This window comes from Rattus norvegicus, chromosome 10 (assembly GCF_036323735.1).
Source record: "Rattus norvegicus strain BN/NHsdMcwi chromosome 10, GRCr8, whole genome shotgun sequence".
NCBI lineage: Eukaryota > Metazoa > Chordata > Mammalia > Rodentia > Muridae > Rattus > Rattus norvegicus.
Genome location: NC_086028.1, coordinates 61,959,609 through 61,978,039, shown reverse-complemented (window position 1 = coordinate 61,978,039; position 18,431 = coordinate 61,959,609). Strand labels below are relative to the sequence as shown.

Sequence of the window (18,431 nt, the reverse complement as noted above, 5' to 3'; positions counted from 1 at the left end):
TTGTTGTTTTTGTTTAATTATTTACATTTACTCTTTTGAGGGGGTCTCACTGCGGAGCCTACGCTGGCCTTGAACTCCTGGCAATCCTTTTGCTTTGGCTTTCTAGAATTACGGTTTGATCCATCAGACCTACCTGCCAAGCCTTAGAAATATAGTTTTAAGTTAAAAGAAAAAAAAAAGAAAGAGAGAAAGAAGGAAAGAAAGGAGAGAAAGAAAGAAAGAGAAAAAGAAAGAAAGAAAGAAAGAAAGAAAGAAAGAAAGAAAGAAAGAAAGGAAGGAAGGGTTGGGGATTTAGCTCAGTGGTAGAGCGCTTGCCTAGGAAGCACAAGGCCCTGGGTTCAGTCCCCAGCTCCGAAAAAAAGAAAAAAGAAAAAAAAAAAAGAAAGAAAGGAAGGAAGAAGGAAAGAAAGGAAGGAAGGAAGAAGGAAAGAAAGGAAGGAAGGAAGAAAAAGAAAAGGTAAAAGTAGGCTGGAGCAATGGCTCAGCAGTTAAGAGCACTGACTGCTCTTCCAGAGTTCAATTCCCAGCAACAACATGGTGGCTCACAACCATCTGTAATGGGATCCATTTCTTCTGGTGTCTCTGAAGTGACAGCGTGCTCACATAAAATAAATAAAGAATTCGTTAAAACAAAAAAAGAGTAAATTGTGCAATTTGTCTCAAGATCTGTTTCATTGTTCAGCTTCCTCTGGGGCACTCAAATGTTCCCTGGGCTCGGGATCTAAAAGGACTTGTCAGTGCCCAGTACTGTCTCCAGCGATGACTCATTTGGAACTGGGCTTCATGCTGTAAGCAGGCCTCCTGACACATGACTGTCTGAGCACATTGCGTTCTACAGCCTTAGCTGTCTCTGTCTGGATGGTGCTGTCTATGTAACTCACTGTGGCTGTCTACAGAGTCAGCTCGAGATGCAGCTGTTAGCACTATAGGTTTCCTGTCACAGAGGATTCCGTCACACATGTTGGTACGTGCCTTTGATCACAGCGCTTGGGTAGTAGACAGAGGCAGGCAGATCTCTGAGTCCAAGGATAACTTGCTTTACAATACAGGGAGTTCCAGGCAAGCCATGAGTATGTGATGAGACCCTGTCAGAAGAAAAGGAGGAAGAGGGGAGGACTAAGAGGAAGGAAGAGGACTTCAATTTCCTCTGTGTACAGGTAAGGTGAGGCTCACATGCCACTAAGTCATACAGTCACATTTTTGCTTATTTTTTTATCTTTTAAAAGGTTATTATTTGGGCTGGAGAGATGGCTCAGTGGTTAAGGGCACCGACTGCTCTTCCCGAGGTCCTGAGTTCAAATCCCAGCAACCACATGGTGGCTCACAACCATCTGTAATGAGATCTGATGCCCTCTTCTGGTGTGTCTGAAGACAGCTACAGTGTACTCATATATATAATAAATAAATAAAATATTTTTAAAAAAAAGGTTATTATTTAATATCTGCTGTGTGCACCTGTGTGTGCACATAGAGGGCAGGAGAAGGCATCGGTGTTCCCTCCATCACGTTCCCCGATTCCTTTGAATCAGGATCTCTCCCTTAACCTACTGCTGTTCTCTCCACTAGGCTGAAAGCCAGCAAAACTGAGATGCCCTTGTGGAGATCCCACTTCCTGGGGTTACAAGGATGTGCAGGATTGGTGTGACTGCTGAAATCCACTCTGGTCTACACTATCACACAGCAAGACTGCCGGGCCATGTCTTTGGCTTCTGTCTGGTTTTGTTTGTTTGTTTTTTGTTTTTTGTTTTTTTCTTTTCTTTTTTTTTTTTTTTTTTTTTTTTGGAGCTGGGGACCGAACCCAGGGCCTTGTGCTTTCTAGGCAAGAGCTCTACCAATGAGCTAAATCCCCAACCCCTTGTTTTTTTCTTAAACAGGGACTCATGCAACCCAGGGAAGGTTGGCCTTGAGCCTTCTTGCTGCCCCTACCTCTTGCATATACCAACATGTGTGGAGACCAAGACCGAATGAAGCAAGCACTCAACCCACAGAGCTATGTCCCTGGCATGGTTTTGCTTTGTTTTTCCCTTTGCTTTGTGAGAGACACTGTAACTATCAAAGCTAGAGACCCTCAATCTACCCTGATAACAGGAACGCATGAGCTGTTTATGATTGCTGTGTTCCTCATCTGTTGACACTTTTAATCTTGACCACTTTGCTGTTGTTGTTGTTGATGATGATGCTGTTGATGTTGATGATGTTGATGTTGATGATGATGATGATGTTGGTGGTGTTGATGATGATGTTGGTGGTATTGATGTTGTTGATGATGTTGTTGATGATGATGATGTTGTTGTTGATGATGATGTCGTTGGTGTTGATGATGATGTTGATGATCATGATGTTGATGTTGATGATGATGTTGTTGTTGCTATTTTGGAGACAGGGTCTCACTATGGAACTCTGGCTGTCCTGAAAACTCACTATGTAGTCCAGGCTGGCCTTGAACTCACAAAAATCCACCTGCCTCTGCCTCCCAAGGGCTGGGATTAAAGATGTGTGCCACTACCCCCATCGACTGCATTCTTTTAAAGTTGATAATATTACAGTGCCTGTTTTACAAATGAGGAAACAGGCATAAGTCATGAAGTGGCTCCCTTTTTTTTCTTTTTTTCTTTTTTTTCGGAGCTGTGGACCGAACCCAGGGCCTTGCGCTTGCTAGGCAAGCTCTCTACCACTGAACTAAATCCCCAACCCCCTATGAAGTGGCTCCCTTAAGAACACAGTTAGTTCGTGTAAGCAATGATATCTGATCCTAGGCTCTCTATGGTTCGAGCTGCTGTGCTTTTCTGTTTCCCTGGACACCACACATGCTGCAGTTAGATGTGAGTTGGTTCTCTGGGGTGACCCTGGTTAGTTCTGGGGCCGCTGGGCCTGATACAGGAACCAGATGGGAAGGTGAGTAACTGAGCGATGCTCCCACTCCTAAACAAGGAACTCTTTTAAAAGTAGACTTACTATTATTAGTTCTGGGATTTTTTTTTTTCTTGAGACAGGGTCTCTCTACCTAGCCCTGGCTGTCCTAGAATTCTCTACATAGACTAGCCTCAGACTCAGAGATCTGCCTGTCTTTGCCTCTCCAGTGTTAGGATTAAAGACATGTGCCACCATGCCTGGCTCTTTTTATTATTTTAAGTGTGTGTGTGTGTGTGTGTGTGTGTGTGTGTGTGTTATAGGCAATTGTGAACATCCCGATGTGGGTGCTGGGAACTGAACTCTTGTTGGTCAGAACACTCTATGTAGATCAGGCTGGCCTACAATTCATAGAGATCTGCCTCCCTTTGCCTTGCCTGCCTCTTAAGTCCTGAGAGTAAAGGCGTGTGTCACTATGCTATATCCAGCTAAATGTAAATCTTTAAAAAATATATTACCTCATCCATCACCCTTTCTTTTTTTTTTAAGATTTATTTATTTATTATATATAAGTACACTTTAGCTGTCTTCAGACACACCAGAAGAGGGCATCGGATCCCATTACAGATGGTTGTAAGCCACCATGTGGTTGCTGGGACTTGAACTCAGGACCTCTGGAAGAGCAGTCAGTGCTCTTAACCACCGAGCCATCTCTCCAGCCCCCATCACCCTTTCTTAAAGATAAGATTTTGTTGTACAGCCCAGACTCAAGATCCTTGTGCCTCACTTCCCGAGCTAGGCGTACGCCACTATTGCTGATGTAACTAACAAACCACTCTTAAAATCTAGGTGTCGCCTGAAGTATCTCATGTACATGAGACAGAGGGAGGCAGATCTCTGTGAGCTAGAGGCCAGCCTGTTCTACATAGAGAGCTGAGGCCAGCCAGAACTACACAATGAGATAGTCTTTAATTAAAATAAACAAATAAATAAATAAGGAAATAAACAAACAAACAAATAAAGGTTTATTTGTTATTATTTTATGTGAATAAGTGTTTCTCCTGGATATGGGTAGAGATGTGTGAGCTCAGGACCTGCTGAGCCCAGAAGATGGTGTCAGATCCCCTGTGAGGGGAGTTGTAGACGGTAGTGAGTGATCCATCATCTGTAACTGGTGGAACTGGGAACTGAACCCAGGTTCTTGGCAAGAGCAGCCAGCGCTTTTAATTGCTGAACCGGGTTGGGGATTTAGCTCAGCGGTAGAGCACTTGCCTAGCGCAAGGCCCTGGGTTCGGTCCCCAGCTCTGGAAAAAAAAAAAAAATTAACTGCTGAACCACCTATCCAGGCCAAGGTAATGCATTTATTTGAATGTCCACTCAGCACATAAGCCTTCACATAGGCAGACAGCGAATGTGTCGTTGTTTGTTACACTTGTATAAGATACTCAATAAATAAACTGTATAGCCAGGGGACACATGCATAGGTGACTGGTGAGTTAGAAAAAAACCACACCGCACAGATGCCTGAAGTCTGGGAAGTGCTAGGGAACACACTTTAGGGAAGAGGCTTAAACCAGGCACCTGCCTAGAATGCAGACTTACCTCCCAGTTGCTAATTACCAAGGAAATACTAAATCAAACTTCACAGGGTGTGGCTTTCCCCCTGGCAGTTCACTTCAGAGTGTGTTCTCACTTCTGTGGTGGACAGACAACGCTCAGAATGATAGAGTGGGAGCCCAATCCTGGGCTAGGACAACATAGAGATAATGACATTTCGGGTAACTGCTGTGTGAGTAATTGTGCTGGCATGGCTGAGAACAAGAGCTCCCCTTTGAGCAGCGAAATGTGAGATTTTTTTTTTTTTTTTTGAGATTAAATGAAAATTCTCTCATCCTGAGTACTAACTGGAAAATTCACCATACTCTTGTAATATGCAAAATATATATTTTCTAGTTTGGTCTATTGAGCCAAACCAGCAGAAATAAACACCTCTATTCTCCTGACTTTAGCCTCTAAAATCCGTGTCTCGTTTAAAAAAAATACCCGGGTTGGGGATTTAGCTCAGTGGTAGAGCACTTGCCTAGCAAGCGCAAGGCCCTGGGTTCGGTCCCCAGCTCCGAAAAAAAAAAAAAATACTCAGGCTCTCTTGAGAATGGGAGATGTTTGGTCTGTACAGAAAATATACGAGATAAGCTAGGAACACCTTACCAAACCAGAAAGCCACTGTCAAAGCTTCTGAAAATAAAAAGGTGACACAAAGGGCTTTGAAAGCCAGTTTATAAAGCTTTCACTAGCCAAAGGTGGGACAATGCAAATTCTCATCATGAAAAAAATCACATAAATATATTGTAGTGCCAAAGTTGTTACTATGTTAAAAACAATTAGGAACAAAAGAAAACCTTACTGGGGGTTGGGGATTTAGCTCAGTGGTAGAGCCCTTGCCTAGGGAGCACAAGGCCCTGGGTTCGGTCCCCAGCTCCGAAAAAAAGAACCAAAAAAAAAAAAAAAACAAAAAAAAAAAACCTTACTGATTGCCTTTCAGGAATACTACTGAACCAATTCACTGTTTTTGTTTTGGTTTTTTTTTTAAATTTTATCTATTTGTCGTTCAAACCAATTTATGCATATAAATAAATGAGAGTCAGACTACGGTAATCTTTTTTGGCTTTGACAATTACTGTAGGGTAACCCCTAATCTACTCTCCTAACTGATAGCCTGGGTGCCTCCCCCCAGGGGTGTGCCCAGATACTGTAAGGGTCCATGATTCTCCGAAGAATACTACCCCAGACTCAAATAGTATGTAAACACAGAGTTTTATTTTTTAGAAGTCTAGCACGCTGGGGTCTCCCATTACTGAAATAGAGAGATACCCAAGTGAGACGCAGGCCTGATTTAAAGCACATTAAGGAATTCTGGGGCAGGTGACCTCTATGTTAATCTGTTGGGTCCATCTCTACAGACATTCCATTACCTAGGTGTGGAGACTAGACACTTGCTGGGGGAGATCTGGAGACTGTTACTGAGGAAGTCTGGAAACAGCTGCTGACCCATTGTCCTTGCCTCAGTACAGGTGGCAGGGCAGCTTCTGAGGCCTGAACTTGCCTGGAATCACCCAGTTCTTGGAAACCAAGATTTAGGCCTAGTCTCTTAAGCTGTCAATTTGAAGCCTGAAATCAGCCTAACCTCAATATTTGCTGTTTCTCCTGGCCGAGTGCTCATCACCCCTCCATCTCCCTTCATGGCAGCTTCCTCTCCCCTCTTCTTCCTGACTCTCCTCCAACCAGGTCACTCCAAACCCTCCTACCTCTAATCCCTCCAGTAATTGCCTCTAGTCAATTTTATTTAATCAATAGTTTTAAAATCAATGAACAAGGGGCTGGGGATTTAGCTCAGTGGTAGAGTGCTTGCCTAGGAAGCGCAAGGCCCTGGGTTCGGTCCCCAGCTCCAGAAAAAAAGAACCAAAAAAAAAAAAAAAAAATCAATGAACAAGTTTTGCACAACAAAAGCTTGCAAATATGAGAAGTTTCTCCTAGGCCTAGACCCCACCCCCCACCCCGCCCCCAGAATTCAGCATTACAATACGTAGCAACAGACCAAACCTCAACATTTGTTTGTTATTTAGGGTTTTGTTTTTTTTTTTTGTTTGTTTGTTTTTTGTTTTGGTTTTTTTAAAAAGATTTATTTATTCATTTATTATATATAAGTACACTGTAGCTGTCTTCAGATACACCAGAAGAGGGCATCGGATCTCTTTACAGATGGTTGTGAGCCACCATGTGGTTGCTGGGAATTGAACTCAGGACCTCTGGAAGAGCAGTCAGGTGCTCTTAACCGCTGAGCCATCTCTCCAGCCCAGGGTTTTGTTTTCTGAGACACTTACTCAGTGTAGCCCTGTATATTCTGGAACTCATTTTGTAGACCAGGCTGGCCTTGAACTCAGAGGTCTGCCTGACCCCGGAGGGACTAAAGGCATGTGCCACCACTCGGACTTAAATTTATTTTTTAGGGAAAGGGAATAGCATTTGAAATGTTAATTAAAAAAAAACCAATAAAATTTTTTTATAAGGCTACAAAGAAAAAAAGTTAGTTTTTAAAGGTTTCTTTATTTTTATTTTATATGTCTAAGGGGGTGGGGGACACAGAGACAGGAGCATCCCTGGAGCTCATGGACTAACCAACTTAGCAAAGGATTGCGTGTTCTTTTTCCCCCCAGAGCTGAGGACTGAACCCAGGGCCTTGCGATTGCTAGACAAGCTCTCTACCCCATATTACATGCCCTTAACCATTAAGTCATCTCTCCAGCCCTGGAATGCATTATTTAGACCAGATTGACTGGTTCAGAACCTGCACTAATCTTTCTTCCTCTGCTCCTTGACTGCTAGTGATTACAGCTGTACACCACTGGGCCCAAATCTTTCAATCTACATTTTTTTAAAAAGATTTGTTTATTTAATGAGTGCATTATCGCTGTCTTCAAGCACACCATTGAAGAGGGCATCAGATCCTATTACAGATGGTTGTGAGCCACCATGTGGTTGCTGAGAATTGAACTCAGGACCTCCGGAAGAGCAGTCAGTGTTCTTAACCACTGAGCTATCTCTCCAGCCCTCAATCTACTTTAAAACAAAACAAAGCAAAACAAAATGAAAAAACCTCAGTGTCTTATGTAGCTCAAACTGCCTTCAACTTGTGATCCTCCTGCCTCTGCTTCCTGAGAGCAGAACTCCAGACACCGGCTACCATGCTTGGTTTATGAGTGCTCAGGATTGAACCTGGGCTCCTGTGAGTGTTCTGTAAGTGCTCTGCCAAGCTACATCCCCTCCCACTTATGGGCGCAACAAAAATTATCTTCAGCTAAAAGCAGCTGGGGGAAAAAAAAAAGAACCAAAAAAAAAATATTTGGGGCTGGGGATTTAGCTCAGTGGTAGAGCGCTTGCCTAGGAAGCACAAGGCCCTGGGTTCGGTCCCCAGCCCCGGAAAAAAAGAACCAAAAAAAAAAAAAAAGAACCAAAAAAAAAGCATCTGGGGGTTGGGGATTTGGCTCAGTGGTAGAGCGCTTGCCTAGGAAGCTCAAGGTCCTGGGTTCGGTCCCCAGCCCCGAAAAAAAGAAAAAAAGAAAAAAAAAAGCATCTGATATTGGCAAAGATTTGGAGAGTTACTCTCTCTCTCTCTCTCTCTCTCTCTCTCTCTCTCTCTCTCTCTCTCTCATGACACTTTATAAGTGAGCGTTGCTGGGAATTGAACCTATATCCTTGCTCATGCTAGGCAAGCCCTGTACCACTGAGCTATAGCCTCACTCCTCATTCACCTTTTAGTTTGAAACAGGAGGGTCTTGTAACCCGCTTGGCAGGATAGGATATTTTAATTTAAAAAAGGTTTTTATTTTGAATTGTGGAGATATATATATATATAGTGTTGTGTGTGAGCATGGTGTTCACAGAGCGGGTATCAGATCCCGATCCCGTGGAGCTAGAGTTTTAGGTAGTTGTGGGTTCCCTGATGTAGATGCTGGTAAAGGACCTCAGGTACTCTGCAAGAGCAGTGCACACCTCTCTAGCCTCCAGGAGATGGGGTATTTTAAGGAGAAACTGTAACAGTGGAACCCCAGAGAATGATATCATCCAGGCTAGAAGAAGAGAAAGGCTTAATTCCTGTGCCCACTAGAAAGAACACTTGTCTCCCAGAATGGGATTTTACTCAGTTCTGACAACTGTCAGCTTGTAAGACACCCTGGAACCAGGACAACGATGGGTCAGTGGAGGGCAGGACCCCTGGACCAGAGCTGCTTAGTTTTACATGCCTCTTTTCCTTTATTGAAGTTTAAATCTCTTGTCAATGCCTGAAGAGACCTTGAGGGTCACTGGATCCTGTCCCTCTTCCTAATGTGGTCACTTTGAATAGACCTTTCCCTGAAGTGTTCTAGTGCTGCATCTTTAATTGTCATATTGGATGGGGCGGCTGAACCTAGCGCATTAGAGCTGTCCAGGCTTTGACACTAAACATGGACTTGTCCTGCCTCAGCCTCCAGAGAACTGGAACTACAAGCCCGAATTCCTTGTACATACTTATACACTTCTCATCACTGTTGATGAAAGTACAGATTGGTCTAGCTTTGGGGGAGGCAGGGAGGGAGCGCAATTTATCAATGTCTGTCCAAATGTCACAGTACATATTCTTTGACATGAGTTCTTCTTTGGGACATGTAACCTAAAATTATATGAGAATCCTGACAACGTTCTCTTTGTCATAGGGAACCAACAACAACTCCAATGTCTACAGACAGTGGAGATTGTAGTCAATCTCAGTACTAGGAGGGAGAAGCAAATATCTGTTAGTACCTGTCAATAAGGGACAGTAAATAAAGCAAGGTCCATCCACACCACAGAATTCCCAGTTACAAGAGGACTTTCCCCACCCATATGACATAATGAGAAATAAATATTTGCTCTCCTCAGGTGTGACATAGAATCCCGAGAATCCTTCGAATTCACTGAGCAATGTATGTTAATGAGATGACTTCTGGCTAGTTAGCTTCTGGATCAGGTCTGGTGGCCAGAAGAACCTCGCAGGCAATTAGGGCTTTAGAAGTGTCAGAACTCTAAAGCCTCAACCAGTCATGACCACATCATGTAGTTTTCATGAAAATTCCCAAAGAAGTCCAAAGAGTTTCTGGGTTGTTAAACACATGTAAGAGGGTGACATTTCGATCCCATGGCGACAGAAGATATGGTCCTCACAGACTTTGTCCTAGGATCCTCTTTATCTAGTGGTTATATTCCTTCAAATGTAGTGTAATTGAGACTATTGTGTTTTTCCGTGAGCCATTCTAGTGAATTATCCAACCAGAGGAGGAGAGCTGTGTGGGGAGAGCTGTGTGGGGAGGGCTGCTGGGCAGAACTGTGAAGGGAATGGGGACACACCATTTGCATCTGGTTTCTGAACGTATCAAAGACCAAGGCTGGTCATAGATATCTGTAACCCCAAGCTGAGGTGGGAAGACTGAATTTCAGGCTAATCTGGAGGAGGAGGGAAAGAAGGAGGAAAAAGAGGGAGTGAAGAAGGAAAGGTATGGGGGGAGGAAAGATGGAAGGAAGGTGGGAAGAGGAAGGAAGGAAAGAGAGAGAGGTGGGGGGCAAAGGTCAAGATATAGCATATGGGTTCATACACACATGCATGCATACATAGGTGTGTGCGTTTTGTTTTCTTGTTTTTTTCATCTTTATTAAATTGGGTATTTCTTATTTACATTTCAAAGGTTATTCCCTGTTGTTGTAAAAATATATAAAATATAAATGGTATAGTTGTCTTTTACCTCGCTAGGTCCACAACCCAATGCCCCAAGATATCTGCTAGATATCTTGGCGGAAACACATCCCGACTCCTCGGCGGCCCAGAGTCTCCTGCAGCCGCACACTTTCCTACACTCAAACCCTCACATAAAAGAACACACAACACAATAATCTTTGACCCAATTGATAAGATATAATTGCCCACTTAAACATACAAAGCCCGGTACCATCCATCCCTTAGGAACATTAATAACAACCTGTAAATACACAGAGCAGAATCTTTTCTTTTCTTTTTTTTTTTTCGGAGCTGGGGATCGAACCCAGGGCCTTGCGCTTGCTAGGCAAGTGTTCTACCACTGAGCTAAATCCCCAACCCCCACAGAGCAGAATCTTAACATCACCTGCCATGGCTTCTCACCCTCTTCTCTTCCTGTCTCTTCTCTCTCTCTCTTCTAGACTCCTCCTCTTCCTTCAAACATCTCTCCCGCCCATCCTTCCTTCTCCTCCAATGACAGGCATCCTTCTATCCTGTACCTGCCCCTCACCTGTACTTTACAAATTCAATGGGGAGGTGGTTCTGGTGAAGTCAACGGAGTTCTGAGTAGTGACTAGGCAGCTGTCCTAGGGGCAGTGGAATTAGCATCAAAATACAGATAACTTCAGGGCAAACCACAACAATTCCCTTTCCTTGTTTCCAGGCCTACATCCCCCTAGTCCCTCCCCCTCCTCTTCTATATGGGTGTTCCCCTCCCCATTGTCTCCCCATTACCGCCCTCCCCCCAACAATCCCGTTCACTAGGGTCCAGCCTTGGCAGGACCAAGGGCTTCCCCTTCCATTGGTGCTCTTACTAGGCTATTCATTGCTACCTATGCAGTTGGAGCCCAGGGTCAGTCCATGTATAGTCTTTGGGTAGTGGCTTAGTCCCTGGAGGTTTTTTGTGTTTTGTTTTTTGGAGATAGAGTTTCTCTGTGTAGCCCTGAATATCCTGAAACTCACTCTGTAGGCCAGGCTGGAGACAAACTCAGAGATCTGCCTGCCTCTGCCTCTGGAGTGCTGAGATTAAAGGCATGCACCACCACCGCCTGGCTGCCAAAAGAGCTTTTTTTTTTTTAAAAAAAAAAAAAAAAAAAAAAAAAAAAGGGTATAGTGGCACATGCCTTCAATTCCAGCAATCTGGAGGTTGAGGCAGGAGGATCACCATGTGGTTGAGGCTAACCTGAGCTCTAGAGTGAGATCCTGTTTCAAAAAAGAAAAAAGAAAATAAAAAAGGGATATAGCAGATTACATAGTTGGAACCCTACGATGACATTTTTGTAATCAGCATGCCTCCTGGAGCATAGGGGCAGAGCCTAGTGAAACACTACAGGATCCCCAGACAGAATCATAGTCCTCGCTTTCGTGGTTTGTTTGTTTTGAGGCAAGGTCTCCCAATGTGGCCCTGGCTGTCCTGCTATGTAGATCAGACCGGCCTCAGACCCTTATTTATTTTAAGGAAATTATAAGTAAGGTGTATTTTAAGGCGCACTGTTTAGAGTTCGGAACTTGAAGGGAGTCCTAACACAAAAACCTCAAGGTTTCAGACGTTCCGGAGCTGAGTAAGCACAGCTCATCTGTTGTTTCTAACGTCCCTGTCTGAGGCGTCTTCAGGAAAACAGCGCTACCGCTGTAGACGGTTTAGGCATTGGCACTTATATTGAAGTTGAAAAGGAAAACTCTCAGTTGAAAAGGAAAACTAGGCCCCAGGAAAGGATATGGTTTCCTCTCATGTCTCCTTACCTTCTTATTATTTTCAACCTTTCTACTTAATCTCATAATTAGCTTTCTCATCTATGTCTGGAGAAGCCTCACCTAGAGAACCAAAGCTGATAGGAGGGGCCTTTATCTGTGTCCACTTCTTCAGCAGCGATCCGGGCTCAGCCCAGCTAAGCTCCTCCTTCCATGTTTCCATTGCGTTCCTCTTCCCAGACCTTCATGGATAACCATGGCTGAAGCGAGGCCAAAAGCAGTTCGCACTGGCTGATAGCTGCAGTTTGTGTTTCCGTACTGGCTAGTTGTCTAAAGGTTGCCAGCAGTGCCTCTCACTCTGTCTACTGACATGTGGGAGTTTAAGAGTGAGGCAGGCAGAAAGGGTTCAGTGGGTAAAAGCCCTTGCAGGGAAACCTGATAATCTGAGTTGGATCCTCAGGACCCACATGGTGGGAGAAGAGAAACAACTCCAGCAAATTGTCTTTTGATCTACACACACACACACACACACACACACACACACACACACCAACCACAGTAATTAAAAAATATTGTGAGATCCAAAGCACCTAAGTGAGTACAAATAATCCATTTGTTTACTCTTCCATTCAGACATGAATGAGAGGTCTTGTTCACATCTTGTAGGGGCCTGGGGGGCAGCTGGAGGAATAAGAGGTGTTAGCTGGCCATAGGCACCTGATCCTTTATCCTCTGTAGGCTTGAGACTTGAGGACCAGAGGTTTGAGGAGCAGTGGATTTGAGGAACCAGAGAATCAACACAATTGGGACCAAGGTACCCTCTGTCATGCCTAACTTGATCAAGGAAAGGAGAGGTTCTAGAGAGAAAGTTATGGGGTGTTTGGGTTTCTTACTTACTGTCCTCTTGCTATGAAAAGAAAACTGTGGCTAAGGCACCTCTTATAAAAGAAAACATTTAATTGGGGCTTGAGTACAGTTTCGGAGGGTTAGTCTATTATCATGGCAGGAAGCATAGCTGCAGGCATGGGGCCCGAGAAGGAGAGGCAAGCTTTACATGCTGGTTTGTAGGCAACAGGCAGAACTAGGGGGTGGGGATGGGGAAGAGCCAGGAACATTTATTAACCAATGACTCTTTTCTTTTTTTAAGATTTATTTATTTCATGTATATGAGTACACTGTAGCTGTCTTCAGACACACCAGAAGAGAGCCTCAGATCCCATTACAGATGGTTGTGAGCCACCATGTGGTTGCTGTGAATTGAACTGAGGACCTCTGGAAGAGCAGTCAGTGCTCTTAACCACTGAGTCATCTCTCCAGCCCAAATGCCTATTTCATAAAAACTTCCCCATAGAAATTTCTAGCTGGACAGCTCTTGAGAACTTAATAATTTTAAGAAAAAAGCGAGGGCAGGGAACATAGCCATGTCAGCAATGCCTTTAATCCCAGGGCTCGGTCTGGGACATGTTTTTGTTTTCTATTACAACTATTGAGCCCACCAAGGGCCAGCATATTGCAGAAGTCTCCCCCAGTTAGTAAAACTTTCATGTAAATCTTTTATTTCCCCTGTCCGTAAAACTCTCTTTTAGACATCACCCCCTCCACTCCCTGAATTCCAGAAACTTGATGGCTTGGAGCTGTGGCTCCTTCCCCTTCCTTCATTTTCTTTTAAAATTAGCCACTCTGGAAAGACTGTGAAGTTGGTCTCTAGCTAATGGGGGAAAAGTCAGCAACCATGGGGGATGAAAACCAAGTGAACTTCCCACCCCAGCGTGCTCTCATTTATGCAAAAAGAAATGGTCTTACGTAGTTACTTTCATTTTGTCACTGTGTTCTGTTTTGTAAAAATATAAAAAAGTATTGTTGTCTTTTTTTTTTATCTGTAAACAAGAATAAATTTAATTTCTTTTAAAGATTTAATGATATACAAAACATATATGGTATAGTATCTTTAAGTAATACACCTTTTCTCTCCACATCAACTTTTATTGTTGTCTTTTTATCCTGATAGGTTCGCCCATAGTGCCCCAAGATATTTGCTAGATATCTTGGTGAAAAGACATCCCAACTCCTCAGCAGCCCAGTGTCTCCTGCCACTGCACACTTTCCTACACTCAAACCATCACGTAAAAGAACACACAACACAATAATCTTAGATCCAATTGGTAAGATATAATTGCCCACCTAAACATACAAAGCCCAGTACCATCCATCCCTTAAGAACATTGATAACGGGGCTGGAGAGATGGCTCAGTGACTGACTGCTCTTCCCAAGGTCCTGAGTTCAAATCCTAGCAACCACATGGTGGCTCACAACCATCTGTATTGAGATCTGATGCCCTCTTCTGGTGTGTCTGAAGACAGCTACAGTGTACTCATATATAATAAAATAAATAAAATTAAAAAAAAAAGAACATTGATAACAACCTGTAAATATACAGAGCGGAATCTTAACATCAGCCTCCATTGTCCTGCCACGGCTTCTCTCTCTCCCTCCTGTCCCCCTTCCTTTTCGTCCCAGTCTCCTCCTCTTCCTTCAAACTTCTCTCCCATCCATCCTTCCTTCTCCTCCAATGACAGGCCTCCTTCTATCCTGTACCTGCCCCTCACCTGTACTTTACAAATTCAATGGGGAGGTTTTGGTGAAGTCACCTGAATCCTGAGTAAGTGACTAGGCAGCTGTCCTTCTGGCAGCGGAATTAGCATCAAAATACAGATTACTCCAGGGCAAACCACAACTGCATTCCTTTCCATAATACCGAGATTGTTCTTTGTTTCAAATATCTGAAGGCAGAGGCTGGAGGATCTCTGGGAGTTCAAAGACAGGCTGCACTACAGAGTGAGTTTCAGACAGGACAGGCCTACATAGTGGGATCCAGTCTCAAACAGAAGAAAATAACCCCCAGCCCCAGTCCCCGCACCACAGCACACACACAGAATGTGGTGGAGGTTCACATTTGAGGAGAGGACATCACAGTGGCTGTTCACAACAGCTGCAGCAAAGACTCCCAGATAGATCAAGAGGAGGTGACATGGGACATAAAAACATCTGCCACAGAGAAGCATTCAGGTTGTGAAGTCTGAATTGGTGCAACAAGCAGAAGGCATTCAGGAAATGACATTGGGAGAACAAGCTGGCTTTAGAGTATACACAGGAAAGGATCTGGTGTACCAGGTTAGAAGGTTTAAATCTCCTTTGCCTGGCCACAGGGCCTCCCGGGTGCTCAGCACATCTTCCCCGGGAAAAGGAATGGAAGTGATGAATGCATCTGGACTTCCATACTGCAAGGCTGCTGGGTTTCAGAACCCAGCAGACTTGCTAGCTATGTGACCTCTCACCTCTGTGACCTCCCCTTCCCACCTCTGTCTCTGAGACAGCAACCATAACTCCTTCTTTATAGATCGGCTGTGAGGAATTAGATAAGATCAAAGCTGTGTGTCAACTAGAAATGTAGACCTAATAAACGTTAGCTATCCTGCACCTGTTCCCAGGATCACCAGGTAACAAGGCTGAACTACTCACCAACTAGAGACAATGAAGGCTGCTCCTGGGATCTGTTTACGGAAGATGTATGCTGCAATTCCCAGCTATATGGGTCCTAGTGGGAAAAATTAGAGGTTTCAGTAACAACTTCCTTGAGCCAAAAGGAAATCATAGCACTGCTTTAATTAAAGGACAGAGCTGAAAGTGTCCTCTCTGGGAGTTCAGGCATTCAGAAATTGATGTTTATAATAACTTACAGTTTTTCTCTGTCCTCTGTTTCAGCATACTTGGTGCAAGATCTTTGGATCAATAGCCTATTGACTGGGGTCATCCATCACTACAGGAGTCTTAACAAAGGCTGTGATGCCTATAGATTCTGATGGAAATGTCTCTGACCAGGTTGCTTGTAGGGATGGGGAGTGCCTCAACCTTCCCAGGAGACAACATAGATTGTACTAGCCTCTGAGGCTTTAGGATATGGAGCTAAGGTGAGAAAGAATGTCATTCCAACTAGGGATTATAAACTTAGTTTATTTTGAAAGATATTCAGGCCTTTAATCCCAGCATTCAGGAGGTAGAGGCAGGCAGATCTCTGAGGCCAGCCTGGTCTACAGAGTGAGTTCCAGGACAGCTAGTGCTGTTAGACAGAGAGAGCCTGTCTCAAGCCAAAACAAGATCTTCAGTTCTCTGTAATAGTCTCACAGGAAGACAAATGCCACGACAATCCATGCTAATCACCCGCTAAATCAGAAAAAAAAAGAAAACAGATGGAAGAAGGGACAGGAATAAAACCAGGAAACACAGACTTTGACGAGGAAGAAAATTCCAGAGTTGTAAGCCTCTGGGGAAATCACATTTGGCCCAGTTCTGAAGGATGCAAAAAATTAGTCATGCAGGAACAGAAAAGCATGTGTGTGTGCATGTGCCTGCATTTGTGTGTGCGTGTGTGTGTGTGTGTGTGTGTGTGTGTAGGTGTGCATGCATATGTATGTGTGTGCATGTGTGTGCGTGCATTCTGGCTGATCATTCCTTTCTTCACTCTTTCCCCTTCAACAATGATCAGCCATGTCTATGTCGAGCTAAGTAAGAAGTAACACAACATTGAAGAGAAACCTCCGTCCTTGTGTGCTTTTTCAGAGGAAGCACAAGGAGTCACTAATTGTAATGGGCTGTAGGAAGTCAAAGGCAGCCAGTCCAGGATCCAGTGGGGATGCAAACACGCTGGAGAAGATCTGGAGAGAGCTTCACAGAGCTGAACATCTTGAGCTTCAGAGAGTGTCTGTGTGTGTGGGTTTAAGGGGGAAAAACACCCAGAAAATAACTTTTATGGTGGGGGGAGGCTGACTTTGTTTTTAAGGAAGCTTTGGGGACAAAGAGTTGTAATTGAGCTTTTTTTTTTAAGATTTATTTATTTATTGTATATGAGTACACTGTAGCTGTCTTCAGACACACCAGAAGAGGGCATCAGAAAAAATATATACATACACACACACACACACACAATACACACACACCACACAATACACACACACCACACAATACATACACGCCACACAATACATACACACCACACAACGCACACGCGTGACAAATATCAGAAAAATATATACACACACACAATACACACACACCACACAATACATACACGCCACACAATACATACACACCACACAATACATACACGCCACACAATACATACACACCACACAACGCACACGCGTGACAAATATCAGAAAAATATATACACACACACAATACACACACACCACACAATACATACACGCCACACAATACATACACACCACACAATACATACACGCCACACAATACATACACACCACACAACGCACACGCGTGACAAATATCAGAAAAATATATACACACACACAATACACACACACCACACAATACATACACGCCACACAATACATACACACCACACAATACATACACGCCACACAATACATACACACCACACAATACATACACGCCACACAATACATACACACCACACAACGCACCAGAAAAAATATACACACACACACACACACAATACACACACACCACACAATACATACACACCACACAACGCACACACGTGACAAATGTTTCTCAGTACCTGGAAGTACGAATCGAAGAGGACTGAAAGGATAGCTGGACGGCCTATGCCCCAGGTGATCAGGAGATAGGTGAGTGGCAGGAGGCTGGAAAAGAAGTTCCTTCTGCTTTTGGCATCAGTTCCTAAAGGGAGAGATGAAAGGAAGACTTCCAGCTCAGTTCTGGGGTCACTTTGCCTCTGAATAGTATCAGTTTCCTCATCTTTGAAATGAAGGAACCCATGAATCACTGATAAGGTCTCTGCTCTCCAGCAAGCACGAGACAGGGTGTATCAGGACATCTTTGCAGTTGTAAACCTCACCAGAGAGGGTGACCCTAGAGTACCCACGTGGTCCACTCGTGCCTTCCTCCAGCTGCTGTTTTTGTTCCCCACCTTTAAGGGCATTGTCTGAGGCCACAAAGAGATGGTGGAGTGGAAGGCCATCTACTAGACCTAGGCCTCTGCAACTATGGCTTGGCTCAAGTCAGTCATGAGTGCCCTCAGCTTTGAGGTCACAGGACCATCACAATTTCCCTTCCGGAAAAATTTCTAGGGAGCAATGAAGAGAACATTTTAAGGTACCCAAACACCAAAGTCTTATCCCCAGTTTTGGGCTGCGTTCCTGTATGATCTTGAATAAGTTAGTCCAAGGCGATGAATAAATCCCAGCTCTGGGAAGCCCAAAGGAACTTTCCACATTGCCTTTCCCGCCTCTTTTTTTCCTTGGTCCCGGTGCCTCCTGACCAAGGGAGGGTCTTGGAGAGCTTGGCGAAGCTGGGTTGGGGTAGGGGTGTGGCGGGAGGCCTTGGTTGGGACCCAGAGCGCTCCGCGCGCTCCCTGGCCCCAGTTACTGCTTCATCGTGGCCGCGCGCTTGGGTGCAGGGAGGGGGCGCGGATCGCGCGCGGCGGCTGGAGCTGCGCAACAGGACTAGCCCGGAGGGTGTAAGCCCGCCGAGCTGTGGGCAGTGCCTGCGTCTCTGAGGTGG

At 44.4% G+C, this 18,431-nt stretch overlaps 1 long non-coding RNA gene across 1 annotated transcript; it reads right to left on the bottom strand.

Moving 5' to 3' along the window:
* Nucleotides 1-917: 917 nt before the first annotated feature.
* On the bottom strand, nt 918-18,351 carry LOC120095144 (uncharacterized). The gene is made up of 3 exons (XR_005490367.2): nt 17,467-18,351; nt 15,387-15,462; nt 918-1,085 (listed from the first exon to the last, which is right to left on the bottom strand). It is a non-coding gene; the product is annotated as an uncharacterized LOC120095144 (long non-coding RNA).
* Nucleotides 18,352-18,431: the final 80 nt, after the last annotated feature.